This window comes from Coturnix japonica, chromosome 28 (genome assembly GCF_054131305.1).
Source record: "Coturnix japonica strain WE chromosome 28, WE-NBRP24, whole genome shotgun sequence".
Lineage (NCBI taxonomy): Eukaryota > Metazoa > Chordata > Aves > Galliformes > Phasianidae > Coturnix > Coturnix japonica.
Window position 1 is genome coordinate 5818412 of NC_140690.1, and position 13936 is coordinate 5832347.

Below are 13936 nucleotides of genomic sequence, written 5' to 3' on the forward strand. Positions count from 1 at the left end.
ATTCTGGCTGGACAGTGGTCTCTTTTTCCACTTTTCTTTATTCAGATACCAGTAACGTGAGGTGGTTTTGGACTTCAGAATGGAACCTTGCTTATATGAGTTATCATCAGTGGGACTCTATTTAGCAGTGGCATTGGCAAAGACTTGGAGGAACTGGTAGAGGCCATTGCTCATATCACCTCTACAAAGCTGACCAGAAACAAGGGAAGGTGAGCATTACATTATAAACACAACCTTACTTTCCATTTGATACATCAAGTTGATAATGGCTCGTAGGGGTAGACGTAGTTCAGAAGGGAAGTCATTCTGAGTATAGGGTTTCCAGTAGGATCAGCACATAAAAATCACCCATTTGATTTGCTTGGAACAGTTGTGAGGCGTTTATCTTTACAAGCTTTGTTTGCGTTATTGTCGTTGTCCATAGAATAGAAGAAATTTTTAAAAGCTGTTTTAAAAAAAAGTCTTGGTTTCTCTTTGACTGATGAGTTGTCCAAAGATAATAAGCTGGAGAAAGTAACCATATAGTTTATTGTGGTCTCTTTGTTTCAATAAAAAGGAAGGAAAGAAAAAAGGAAGAAAATGCATTTCCAGAAAGAGTTAAGCCATTTTTCTATTTACACGGTTTATTTCACAAGTGTCTGACTCATTGGGCATAACCAGCACAGTTAAATTACAAAATTACTATTTGGTTCTTTATTATTGACTACAATTCAAAGCTGCTTCAAGCCTTCCAAATTTAATCCCCCCAGTTCTTTGCCAAGAACATTACCTTTTATTTTCAGCATTAAACTGTATAAGATACCCCTTAGGCTACATGTGAGCTCACCCTCCATGATAGGAGCTAACAGAGTGTATCAATTGTTCATGATTTCCTATTCTCCTGTAAATTGGGAGAGGCGGGAGGAGCAGTGGGATGCGAATTCTGTATTGTCAGCAGTTCTGCAGGCTCTGGCTCAGGCAGTGCATGTCGAGGTAATTAATTCTGGAATGTTTTCAGCTCTTCATTCTGAGTTACCGTTTAGCAACCTGTCAAAACTGAACTAATAAGGCCATTGCGTGTATTTTGATATGGTTACTTTAACTGTAGGAATCCTACTTCTCTTTCCCCTTTTGGTTCAAATGATGTTAAGAAACTGCAACGAGACAGTTAACATAGAAGAAAAGGCTTTTTCACCAAGATGCGATACAACCTTTAGTGAAGATTTTGCTCTAGCCAATTAATTTGGTTTAAATACTCCAAGATTTATGAGTATATTTTGTGAGCTTAATCATCCTTGTGCTCCTCCTCCTATTCCAAAATGGAGAGTTTTCTCATGATTTTATTGCATTGCAAATGTAGAATGGTTATTTATATCTATAACTGCTTAATTGTAGTGTCTTTTATTTGTCGAAATTAGCTCTGAACTTAGGTATAAATTTAAACAAATGAAATCTCACATACATTTTGAAGCTCAAATGCATTTTGATAGATTTGGATTATAAATGATAGAGAATTAGCTTTCATAATGCTGAAAAATCTGTTTAATCAGAAGAAAATATTCTGAAGAAAATATTCTGAAATATATTTATTTCTTTTTATTCCTAAACAAACTACAGTCAAGTTCTACCCATAATATTTAGGAAGTAATGCCCGAAGTTGTCTAGAAGACAAGTATGGACTGCTTTTCAGATGTTCTCAGATACTGGCTTTAAGGGGAAGATCAGCATGAGGATATAATTACAGGCACAGCTGCACGTATATCAGTCTTTTCTGCCTTAGACAATGTATATAGTCTGTAGATAGAGTCTGTGTGAGCAGTATCTCACATACACAATACCGCATCTGAAAATTTCCTGGTTGCTCACTGAATGTTGAGGTGATGAAATCTGACCAATTTGCTTATACTTGCGTATAGAGAGGCCTCTGTTGTATGTGCGACATGTCAATCTGGCTTTTAAATGTAGTATAGTACGTAACAGGCATACACTGAGATAACCTATTCCAGCCTACAATTCTAATTCTACATGGATACATATGTATATATCACTAGTACAGTTTAACATGTGACTTCCTGTGTGCTGCGACTGACCACAAATGAAATAGCCTTATAAAAATGTAGATACAGATATAAAGGAAATGTTGATATTGAATACATTGTAAACACAACCCAAAACTTATGTAAAAGATCTTCTGGGGAATGTACTGCAAACATAAACCGTGTTGATCCAAATTTAGAGTCTAGCAGAACCCTTTTCTTAGGGATTTTTTGTTCTCCCTTTTATGAAACAGTCTTTTTCATGAGAAACAGAATGAAGCCATTTCTTTGTTCTCTAAATGACTTTCTGTCCTAGTGCTTAAGCCAGGAAACTTTCTTACACATTTATTTATTTTTTTCTGTAGGCCTTAATCCAGTTTGGTTTATCTAAGCCTTGCAGTGTTCCTCCCTCATCTTTTCTCTTCAGCTTTTCTACTATTTCTCTTCAGTCTATTAAACAAGCCTAAAACTGACTCCATCCCCAGATTCTAAGGCTGTGCTTTCAGGGTAGTTTATCAGCTTTACGATATATTAATTTAATGTGCAGCTATTGTTTGAAGTTGAAATAGCTGAAATAATCTGGCTTCTTTTTGCTAGTCTTATATGTTCCCGAAATCTATACTTATAGAACAGATATTGCAGAAGGGCATTATAATTCTGTTTGGAAAGAGCTAAACTTTTCTAATCTAAAGATTATCTAATCCATCATTTTTCTTTAAAGCTTAGTTCAATCCTTAATTATTCATACTGGTATATTTTTATCTGGTTTACACATTCTTTCTGTGATTTAGTTAATTGCGTGAGAGGAAGGCTATTAAAGGAAATAAACTTTTGAATAGTTATTCGGAGAGTTTAGCTGGAGGAACGAGGTTACACCAGGGATCGAATCCAGCTTAGAAAAAAATCTTTATTACAATCAGTGATGGAGAGAAATAGGAGAAGAATCCAATTTGACTTTCAAATCCCAGGTTGCGATTGAGCTGGAATTTGGAGCGAGCAACTTTTAAGTCGTAAACAAAGAGTGTTTGATAAGGAAATATTTGAGGGAAAATAAATGATACCCCAGGATACCATTTTTACAGAACCATTTCTTCGAGTTGAACCAAGTTGTGATAAAATCTGGTGTGAAATAATTTTATGGGATATGAATAATTTTAAATGCACATTTAGTAAGAGGATTCTTTTACTTCCATCAGTTTTCTGTAATATTTGGAGGTGGCCAGCAGGATTTTGCAATTTTAGATAAGCTTCCCTACTTTAAACGTCTTCTAAGCTAAGCAGAGTAAGCAGCTTGTAGTTCAGAATTTAGAATTATATTTAAGCATTGCTATTCAGAAAATCATACAGCTTTAACTCTGTATTTATATCCCAGTGAGATAAATAAAACTTAAGACTGTGTCAGGTTTTTACTAACAAAAGTACTCTACTCAGTTGGCTTCTTTACCTGGCTGAAGCCCTTCAGGCCTTCAAGTGCTCATTAGCTGCCTATTGATTCTGTTAAGAGACTGCAGTCTTCTGAGCTTATCCAAACAATGACAAAATCACACTGGACAGTTCCCTGCTCTGTCTTATCAGAGCTGGCTGCCTGAGCTATTGACAGAGCTGTTATTTGAAGAGAAATAAAGTAAATGCTAGGCTTGCATTTCTGAGCTGTGGTAGGGTTAAAAGTCACCTTTGTCGCAAGAACAGCTTCATTCAGCTTCATTCATCTAATTGCATTGTGGCTAGGGATCAGAGGTGACAGAGGTTCTCCTACAAACCTTTTGTATGTTGGTGTGTTTGTTGTTTTGAACTGTATCTTGATAATGTTTGAGTAAGATTAATACTTTAAGGACAGTATGCCGATGAGCCTGTGTCTTCTTTCTTTTCTCAGCTCTTCTAATTCTTAAGAGAAGATTAGTTATATTATTTGAAGTGTTTCTGAAATGCAGGTTTTGGAAGATAGTTTTCCATTACAGGGACCAATCATCACTCGAGCATTCTTAGACGTTGAGGGCACTTTTAGGTGGTGACAAAAAAAAAATAATCTAACTTAAATGTTGTTTAAATTCATTCTTTATCTTACTGGAGTAAGAGTGTGTGTGTGGGGGGGGGGGGGGGGGAGAGGGAGGGGAACAAATTAAGTTAAGACAGGAATGTGTGAAGATGTCAGTGAACTCTGATCTGCTATTCCATCCCATTCTTGAGTTCTTGGATTAAGATCCTATGTGGCATTAACAATATGCAGGTATGAAATGAGGTTCACCTCAAATGCTTACACTCTGTTGAGTAAAACGCTGTTACACTTTATTCATTTATTTATTTATGTACCATAAGGCATCATTAAAGCATTTCTGGTAAATTAGCAAACAAAATAACGAAAACATTGTTACTTCCCTGACTAGAATCACACTTTGCTTCATCTACTTGAGAACTGTTTTTCTGACCCATGGAAATAATTTATTTATTGTAGTAATTCCATATTTGCTTATTATAGTCATTCTGTATATAAATATCGACTTCTGGCACAGAGGCTTTGAAAACAGTCAAATAATATTCCTGGTAATTCACATTTAGAAATGGTGTTTCAAGCTGTGAGCACAGCACTAACTTCTGTTTTATCAACATGAGAAAACCTCTTATCACATCAAATCAGAGCTTATCTCGTGCTAACAGATGGGGAAATCCTTGCCACACTTCTATGACAGGAATTTGCTACTGTATTATTATGTACTCAAAAAGTTATCTTCAAATATTAGTGGGGAGGATTATTTTTGTTCCTGATTTCACAGGGTGAGAGTTAGTGTTTTGTGTTAGGATAGCTGCTTTCATTATGCTTTTACAGTGAACAAGTGGGTTTGAGCACAGAATCTCAGAGGTTGTCGTTGTGCTTTTTTTCCCAGGAGTGTTAGAGCAAATTTATCATGTTTAATTCTTCCAGTGCTATCTTGTTGTTTGTTTCTTTGAGTAAAAAGAAAGTGCTTTGGGGATAAGAAGATCAGTTCATATGCTTGTTGAAGATACTGAACTTGGTGTTTTATTCTACATAACAATTTGCGTAGTGCTTCGAGTTAGGATGTACGTGTTTCTTCTCCTGTTGTTAGCTTTATGACTCTTCTATTGCATGGAAAGTCCATATTGGCACATCAGACAACTGAGTAGGTCTAACAGCATATAATTTTAAGATGCATGTATTGGGTTCTTAACTTGCGGACTGTGGGGGAGCGACCATGGGTGGAGGCCATTCCCTACCCAGCTGCTCTCTCATTCCTCTCCTCAGCAGGACAGGAAGAGAAAACAAGAGTAAAAAGAATATTTCATCTTGTTGCCTTGATTGCTCATGCTAGGAGTCTCAAATATAGAATGTTAAGGTGAATGTGTGAAAAGAAGTTATGAGAGCACGTATACTGATCTGGCTTAGAAGGGCTACTGCTTATTCATCACTGCACCTCCTAGGATTTATGATCGATGAGCTTCCTTTCAGTAAATTTCTAAATGCTTGTTGGAGAAAGTTAATAGAGTCTGTGGAAAATGGAGGCCTTGATCAAAAATGCGAAATGCTGAAATTAAACTCAGGAAGTTTTATGAATATACACGTAGCTGACACCAACCCCTATTTTTTCCTGATTGTTACCAAGTTCAGAGAGGGGTGAGAACAGGTCCAACTACCTCCTCTCAACTTTACAGCTTAGGTTAATTGCATTGTACTTCTAGAGGGGCTGTAATTGCTAGCTTGGGAAAGCTGCATGAGTTCTTTAAAATGCATATTTGTTAAATGACCTTTTTTTTTTCTTTTTTTTTTATTAATAGTAATTGCATAATCTAATATCTTGTATAATCAAAGAATGTTCATTATAGCCCTCTGTTATTATTGTTGTTCAGTTTTTATTCAGAGTAGTTATCTTATGGAATTTCACTGTGTTTTGGGGCAGGAGAGGGGCAAAATTGTAATATTATGAGGAATTGGTGTGAAATTACTCAAGCAGTACGTGGATTAGAAGTGGACACGCTTGTGATGGTTTAGTAGATGAAAGACATAAAAATAAAAAGCTTGTATAGGGTTTTGTATGCAATTTATGTTTTTAAGCGGTGAACTTAATGGAGCTTTTTCATAGAGTAAGAATCTTTTGCATCATTCTATCTTAGAAGATATTGAAGAGGACAGGCCCCTACTACTATCTTAGAGGCTTATAAGCATTTATATACCTCAACATTATTTTGGGGGGTTTTCCATTTAGATATTTAATTTTCTTGGAAAGTAATCTGTGCATTGTTCAAATCCAACATTTTCCCATAGCGTGGCAACAAGTAGGGAACTACAATGTAAATGAAACCAATACTCATGTTAAGAAATTGCTGCTATTTTCAGTTGTGAGTTTCCTGCATGTGTTTTTCAGCGTGGAACTCCTTCATAGGCAAATCATATTCCTTTTTTTTTGAGAGAGAAAGAGGGAGATAGCATCTTCAAAAGGAGCTAAACCTATTCCAGTCTCATCATTATAGAAACTCAAAGTAAAATAACTGAAAACTGTTTTGGTACCCAAGGCCCTGTGTTTATCATTTTCCTTATCATCCTTGATTACAGCACTTGTTCAAAATTAAATTTGAAACCAAATACCTGATGTTTTATGACATATCCCCTTGTCTGGTTATATGTTTAGAATCTCTGAGATGTATGGCTATGGATGGATTGTGTGGTGAGAAGGAATTGTTCTTGAGTCATGAGCTACACATTTATATAAATTAAAACAATGAGCTTTGTCAGTTCTGACAGTCATATTTTTACCTCCATGTAACAATAACAAGCTCAATAATTTTAAAAAGAAAGAAAAAGAAATGGTGTATTGTTATAGGAGTATTTTAACTGCAAATTTTAATTATTTGGTTCAGTAATGTTCAATAATTATTTCATCATAGAAAGCCCTCACAATTCTGTCCATTCAAAAACTAAATGGTTTAATTACCAGTTACTAATTTACAAGGCAACTTCAACATCTCATGACTCCTTGTCTGTCTGAGATTTACAGTCTCTAATAAAAAGCCCTGGCTAGGAGTTATGAATTAACAGCTCATTAAAATGAGAGCATATATTTAGTATTTTCACTTTCTGTCCTCTGCCTCAGTCCTGGCTCTCAGCCCTGTCTCCTCTCACCTGTTAAGGGAGACAGCGTGGTGATTTCAGAACACTTTTGTCATCTCAAATGAAAATGGTGTGTTGTACAAGTGTGTCAGGGTTTGGATTTGTTTTCTTCTGTAATGTTCTGGAATAGTTCATATTCTAAAACACATTCCATGCTGATAAAATGCACCTCAGCTTGATGCGCCTTGGAGGCTGAGGATGCTCCTTTTCCTGCCTGAATATAAGCCACTTCACTTTTGATCCTAGGAAGATGACTATTTTTTTTTCCCAGAGATCAGTTTTAATGTGTTTTCTTTCTTAAAATCATATGTCTTTTGGAGATGTACAATCTGCTTCTAGCTTCAGTTGTAGCTATTTGTGGAAGTATAAAATAATTTAGAAAGGGTTTAAAGTCAAATTTCTGACTGCTTTAAGATAGATCTTTATTTATTTATTACTTAAATGGTAATAGCAGGTCTGGTATTTGTGCTCTGTTCTGCTTTTAGTCTGATTTCTGTGTATTGATCACTGTCTGAGTGTGCAGGCTCAGGGATGGCAGTGAATGGCAGTAAGTGCAATGGCAGTAAGTAACAATGAAGGGGAGAGAGCTTATTGAAACAAAGTTTGGAAGAGAAAATATCTGTGACTACTAAGGCTTTCTGTTCTGATTTGCCTATTTCACCAACACTTGAAAGATGTTCACATAAACCCTCTCCAGAATGTGTACATCTATGAACACACACACACATTTGTGTGCACATCAGTTTCTGTTTTAAATCAAATGGGATGAAAGCTGCTTATTGATTTAAGTAAACATAATTAACTGACAGTCAGTGACCTATACATTCAAGATCAATATTAATAACACAGCAGATAAACTAGTCACTTACAGAACATTAATAAACACCTACGAGTTTCTAAACACCCTTCTGTAATCAATATCAGAAAATTCTGGCCTCTGCCCATTACAGTGTGTGTTCCTTGTTGCACACAGCAGCTGCTGACCCATGTGTGCTTCTTACATAGAGAAGTTTGAGAAGTTCACATTGACTCCCTTATTTCTCTACAATCTTTAATTATTCCTTTGCTTGCTGTTCATATGGTTGATGATAACCTTTCTTGGCAAAGAGTCTTAGATGCTTCTGTCTGAATTAATCCCATACAATGCGAACACATTCCCACCCAGTCCATGGGCTGTGCCGCAGCCACATAACATGCTCACACGGGCAGCTTGTCTGTACCTTAACTTATAATTATGGCTGAGTAAAGAGCAGCAGCATTAACTCGACCCACCATCTCTTACAGTTAATTTAAGGACGCTTGCACAGTTACACAAATCAACTGAAGAAATACTCGGAGACGTTTTTGTTGTTGTTGCTGTTATTTCTCAAATAGCTCTTTGCTTTTGACATTACCATGGGCAAGTGAGATCAGCGACAGTGCAGTGTTCAGTTTTCTTTGCTTTCAAAAGGAGGATTTGTGAGCCTGCTACCATTCAGTAAATTGCCATATTTATGTGAACATATCTGAAGTATCTGGAACAACAATAACAAAAATGTATTAGCTCTCTGTTCATGCTAATGGAAGATGACTTCTAACTTGCTTGTGTGCACTAAGAAAACATCAAATATCTTCATTCCTTCAAACTGACCAAAAGATGGATTTCAAACCCACAATGGCACTACAGTGCATCAAAAATGAAAATGAGATAAGGATTCATCATAGGTTGGAAAATGAGAAGGCTTTTAAACTATCAAGAACACAGTATGTGCTATTCTAATTTTTTTTTCCCACTTCAAGTTTCTGAAATATTTATTAAGGAATAATCTGTAGAATAATGAATATTGCTTTCCTATAGAAGTACAGAATGCATACTTTATTTCTGCTATAACATCTTATTAAATATGGATGTTGTGAATTTCTAGTACCGTTGGGGCCTACTAATGACTGCTCTGTCTTTTACCAAGTAGTTCAGTTAAGGTAAGAAACAAAACAAAACAAGGCCATTAGTTTAGTGATGGCTTCTGAAAACTGGGGGGAAAAGAAAAGCAAAACAAAAGCAGCTGCAGCTTTGCTGTGTGTTGTTAGTTTAAGAATGTTAGAATGCCTCATCTCTAGTAGGATAGTGAAGCATTTCTCTTCACATTCCACATTGTTTGTTGCTGGATAATACTGCAGTTCCAGTGCTCCATTAGTTGAAAAGAGAATACCAGACCACTTGGTTTTATCTGCAGCTTTGAACTGTTGAGAAAATGTTGAGGTCACTCAGTAACAGAACATAGCATAAATCTTTGTGCTGTTTGTCCTTGTATAATCTGGAGGCAGAGCCTGGCTGGAGAAGATTTGACAGTACAGTAAATGAGAAGTATAAAAAGTAAGCTTATTTGCTTGGCTTTTGTATATGAGAGATCAAACTGGATTATTTAATGGTGTTTTCTGACCTAAGCGATTGTGAACAAGTCCTTAAAATGATATTATAAATGGATTCTACTCTGTAGTGCAGGGACGTTATGCTATGAAGGCATGACCTGGAAATGAACTCAGACTTAATCCTTGTGGCTAATTTTGCTTTGTAACTGACATCAAATACACTGCTGCCCCCAGCTGTACCCCAACACACATATAAGTAGTTGAGTTTATCTTAAACTACAAACCAGGTTACAAGAAACTGTGACTTAGGGAGATTTTAAAATATTTGGTATATCTTCATTTAAAATGCTTAAATATGTGAGAGCTGCTCTGAATGTAATGCTTTCTGTGTTCTGATGTTGGCCCATGCCATCAGACAGATGTATGGGAGTAAGTTTGGAACCTTTCTGACCATGCAGATTTATACAAGCAGGGCATGCAGGTTCTTTTTCACTGCCAGTGACAGTGCATAAGTAATAGTGGTGACTGTGCTGAAAATTAGTGGTCTGTGGCTGAGAATTTGCTCTATCAGTAGTTATTGTGGTCTATGGATCTGCTGTAGTTTCCATGTAAATAAAGAGGAGGCGTTCCTTGGGAAGTGACCTGCAGGGAGGACAGAGAAAAATAGTCTTTTCTATATTTAAGTTTACTGTGCTTATGGCTGCTGAATGGTTTGTCAGTTGAAGTGTCTCTCACTATTAGATGTTAGATCTTACGCTGAAATGTGCTTGTACGTCACTCTGATCCTTCACATTATTTCTTGTATTCATCTGTGAGAACTCATTGGTGTGAAATGAGGGTTTGCTGCAGCTATTTAAGCTACCCAGACATGATTCTGTTTTTGTTTGTTTCAAGCACTGACAGGATAAAAGCTAGTTTTTAATTTGGCTTTAAGTTGCCATAAAGCCTTAAAATAAAAATTAATGTCACATACATTCCTCTATATGACTCTATATGGCATATCGAACTCCCTGGATCCATCTTGAATCTTATACTGCTCCTTCTGTGTTTGCCTATAGGACAATTCTAAGTGTTTTTTCAAATTGTACCAGCCTGCCTTTTTAATATCCCCTATGAGAGGGACATAAATTAAAACCACAGCATACTCAGCTGTGTAGTGCTGCCAGGTTTTCAGTTATTTGACTAAACAGCATTGAGTTGTTGGTTTCCTCAGTACTGAATTTTATAAGGAATAATTTTTCAAATTATTATATTATATATATATAATATATATATATATTCTATATATTCTCTCTCTCTCTCTCTCTCTATATATATATATATATATTATGTATATAGGAGAGTTTTTGAAGGAGGTTCCTAAGTTGCTGATAATTTCATTATCGAGAAAGTCACGTTTTACTGAATACAGTTGCTGTAATTTTGAGAAGTATGTTTCATTTTCATTATAATGTTGTCAGCTACATTGCAGCACTGCTGTGTGAGGCTTTATGGGAAAGCAGTAACTTGACCAGGACACTATTGGAGAAGCAAAATGTAGTGCCTGTTTATATTATCTGTTTGTCAGAGATAGTTGCTTCTCTGACAGTTCAGGTCCTGCGTTCTGCAGGTTCTTAGTGTAAAATTAGTACTAGGGATGCCATCAGATAGCACAGTGTAATGGCAGCCAGGCTCCAGCAGCCATTTTGTATGGATGGACTTTTGTTCTGACTTGGCTCAGATAACCACCTCAGGCTTTGTGGATAAGTTAATGTGTGCAGATATACCCTAACTGTAGAGAAGTTTTCAGCATTATTTAATTGAGGTAGGCAGAATAGTTCTGGCATGCATTAAACTGGGTAGATATTGTGCTAACTGCGGCTCTGAGGCTGACTGGTTTTCTTGGGTAATCTTGTGTCATGTGATTTAATTAAAAAGGAAGTAAAACATTTTCTTAAGTTTCTTATTCAGATAAATACCACAATGCAGATTTATTTTTCATTGTTTTAAACAGGAATCCTAAGATGAAGTATAGTTGATGACTATTAATGATCTTAAGATCCTGCACTGTTTTATTTTGCCTGCAAACCGCCACACTTTTACCTTTCTTTATAGAAAACACAGGCTGGTAAATTCATCAAATTTGCTTAACAGATGGAATATCTTTAAAAAGTTAAACAAACCTTAAGCCAGACAGCTCGTATCTTTCCATTAGTCAAAATGCACCCTTTAAGTACTGCTGTGAAATGTGGAGTTGAATTCTAAGAGTAGTTACTCTGATTCCATGTTGAATTTGAACACAAACTAATGAGAGTTGTTAATTTTGTGAGGAGTTTCATCTAGATTAGTCTTTACCTTGAACTCCCACTTCCATATTCCCTAAGACAACAGAACGATAATTTGCTGTATAAACAATAACAGTAGGGACTGAGTCTCTCTGGATACCCCCATCTGGCAGAGGAAATCTGGCTGTTAGCATATCAAAAGACTTGGCAAATTTCTTCAGTTTATATATAGACTTGACTTAGTAGATCTTTCTAAAACTTTCCATTATTAATAAAATTAAGAACTTTATAACTTTTATTGTATGCGGTATTTTTATATTTATTTTTATCATTGAGAAGAATGTATCTAGCCTCCGTTTATGAACCCCGTTATGAACGGGGTATTCAATTTTATAAGAAAACTTCCATTTCTCCAAATATGAAGTCACTGCTTTCTCCGTGAAGGTAAATGCCCTTCTGAGACTGGATATTGCTTTCTTGCTGTAGTTCTGGGGTCTCTTACGGAGTTTTTTGGTGGTGGTGTTGTTTGCTTTTTCACGTTGTTGTGTGTTGTATGAGTACATTATGAGTAGTAAAAAAATATATATATATAAATAAAAACAGAGAAAACATTATAGGGGAAGCCCTGGTCCATAGCGTTTTATTTTAGAGTAATTATTGAGATGGATGATAGAGGCTTTTCCAACCCAAATGATTCTGTGATTCCGTGAAAAGTCTCCAGTAGCCTTAAGTGCAAATTTCAGAGGTGTTCTGCAGATAATGATCTCAAAAAACTGTGATGACTTTGGGTTGTCCTTCATGAGTTGACCAAAGTTCTCTAAACTCTTAGAAGTGCAGCAAGTGCTGTCATCTTCTTTAGCTGGGATGAGGTAGTACAAATCTCAGTACTTCCTTTTCTTCTCAGTGCCAGTCATTAGTGCTTTCTTGCTGGGACTCTGTAACACAGGTATATTTCTCATGCTGCCTTGCTGGTTAAACAAGAACACGCTGTGGTCCTGAGTTTCCTGGGACCCATTTGGGACACTGTATCATGGTTACGACAGTGACTCACGTAATTTGTACCAGCCTATATTTAGATGTGAAAAATCTCATTGGCTTCAGCACATAACTTGCTTAGCACCTTTGTCAGAGCCTGCCTCTAGTCTGAGCCACAAAGGAGCTGCCTCTTTTGTTCAAGCATTTTTCCTTGTAGGTTTTGAATTTCTCTTCGACTCATTCACTGCAGGCATGTCTTTGTTGGAAATTCATCCCTTTATTTCTTTTGGGACTGTTCTGTTTAACTTTGTAAGCCAAGGAGTTCTAGCTGTGTCATGACAGTTTTGTAAACAGCTATTGCTTGGTATTAACGTGGTTTTCAGGTGGAAGAATGCTATTAACCCCTGCATTTTTCTCCTCGTGCCAAATTTTCCCCCTCTCTCTTTTACTTTTTAATTTCTGAGAAAGTGATGTGCACCTCTCTTTGTGAAATAGGCACCATTAGTAATCAGAACTCGATAGAACACAGCATTTGTCAGAAATCCCATTGCTTCCAAACTGGTGGTGTAAATGGATGCATTTTACATGAATATGATGATTTTAAAAGCTGTATCAGAGAAACTGGAATTATTTCCTCCCAGTAAATTGATCCTTAAATCCTTAAGAACTTCACAATTATTTCACTAATTGTCGTGTTTCTGTTATTAAATTGAAAAATGCCATTGGATTGCCAGGTATGTGTTGCATTGCTGTAACTGGAATACATCAGACTGTTTTGAATCAAAAGCATTTTTGGGAAATAAATCAAAGTATTTTCCTACTTCTGTTAGTTAGCATCATAAAGGAGGCTGAGAAAATGGGAGAATATCTGCACTGCTTATCCTCAGTGCTCCCAAAAGCCAGTATTGATTAAAAAATAATAGTAATAGTTAAAAGATAACAGTGTTTAAAAAGAGATTATAAGCCTTGTCAAAGAAATAAATCCAAGTCAAGCAGACTAAGTTGCATGACCAGCATGCATAACATAAACTATTAGAAAATGAATTTACTGTGGGAACTTTATTTTTCTTCCTTAGGAGATCACAAAAAATCGATGCTTAATTTGACAACTACTTTTTGTAGGACCTGATATTGTTCAACTTTACATTAGTATATGTTGGAAGTTCTCTATCAGGGCTTGTGGTGGGGAATTGGTTAGTTGCTTTTTTATTCCT

At 36.2% G+C, this 13936-nt stretch overlaps 1 protein-coding gene across 4 annotated transcripts in view; it reads left to right on the forward strand.

Annotated features, from left to right (window-relative positions):
- Positions 1-13936, forward strand: part of LOC146756181 (rho GTPase-activating protein 32-like) — a 331712-nt gene that overhangs the window by 97971 nt on the left and 219805 nt on the right. The window contains exon 1 of one of the 4 annotated variants that reach the window (XM_085524874.1): positions 66-209. The exons of 2 other annotated variants lie outside the window; for them this stretch is intronic. The gene's annotated coding sequence lies outside the window, so the exon portion shown is untranslated. Of the gene's footprint in view, positions 1-65; positions 210-13936 lie in introns of those variants that run through there. One more of the 4 variants, XM_085524872.1, reaches the window with a different exon arrangement.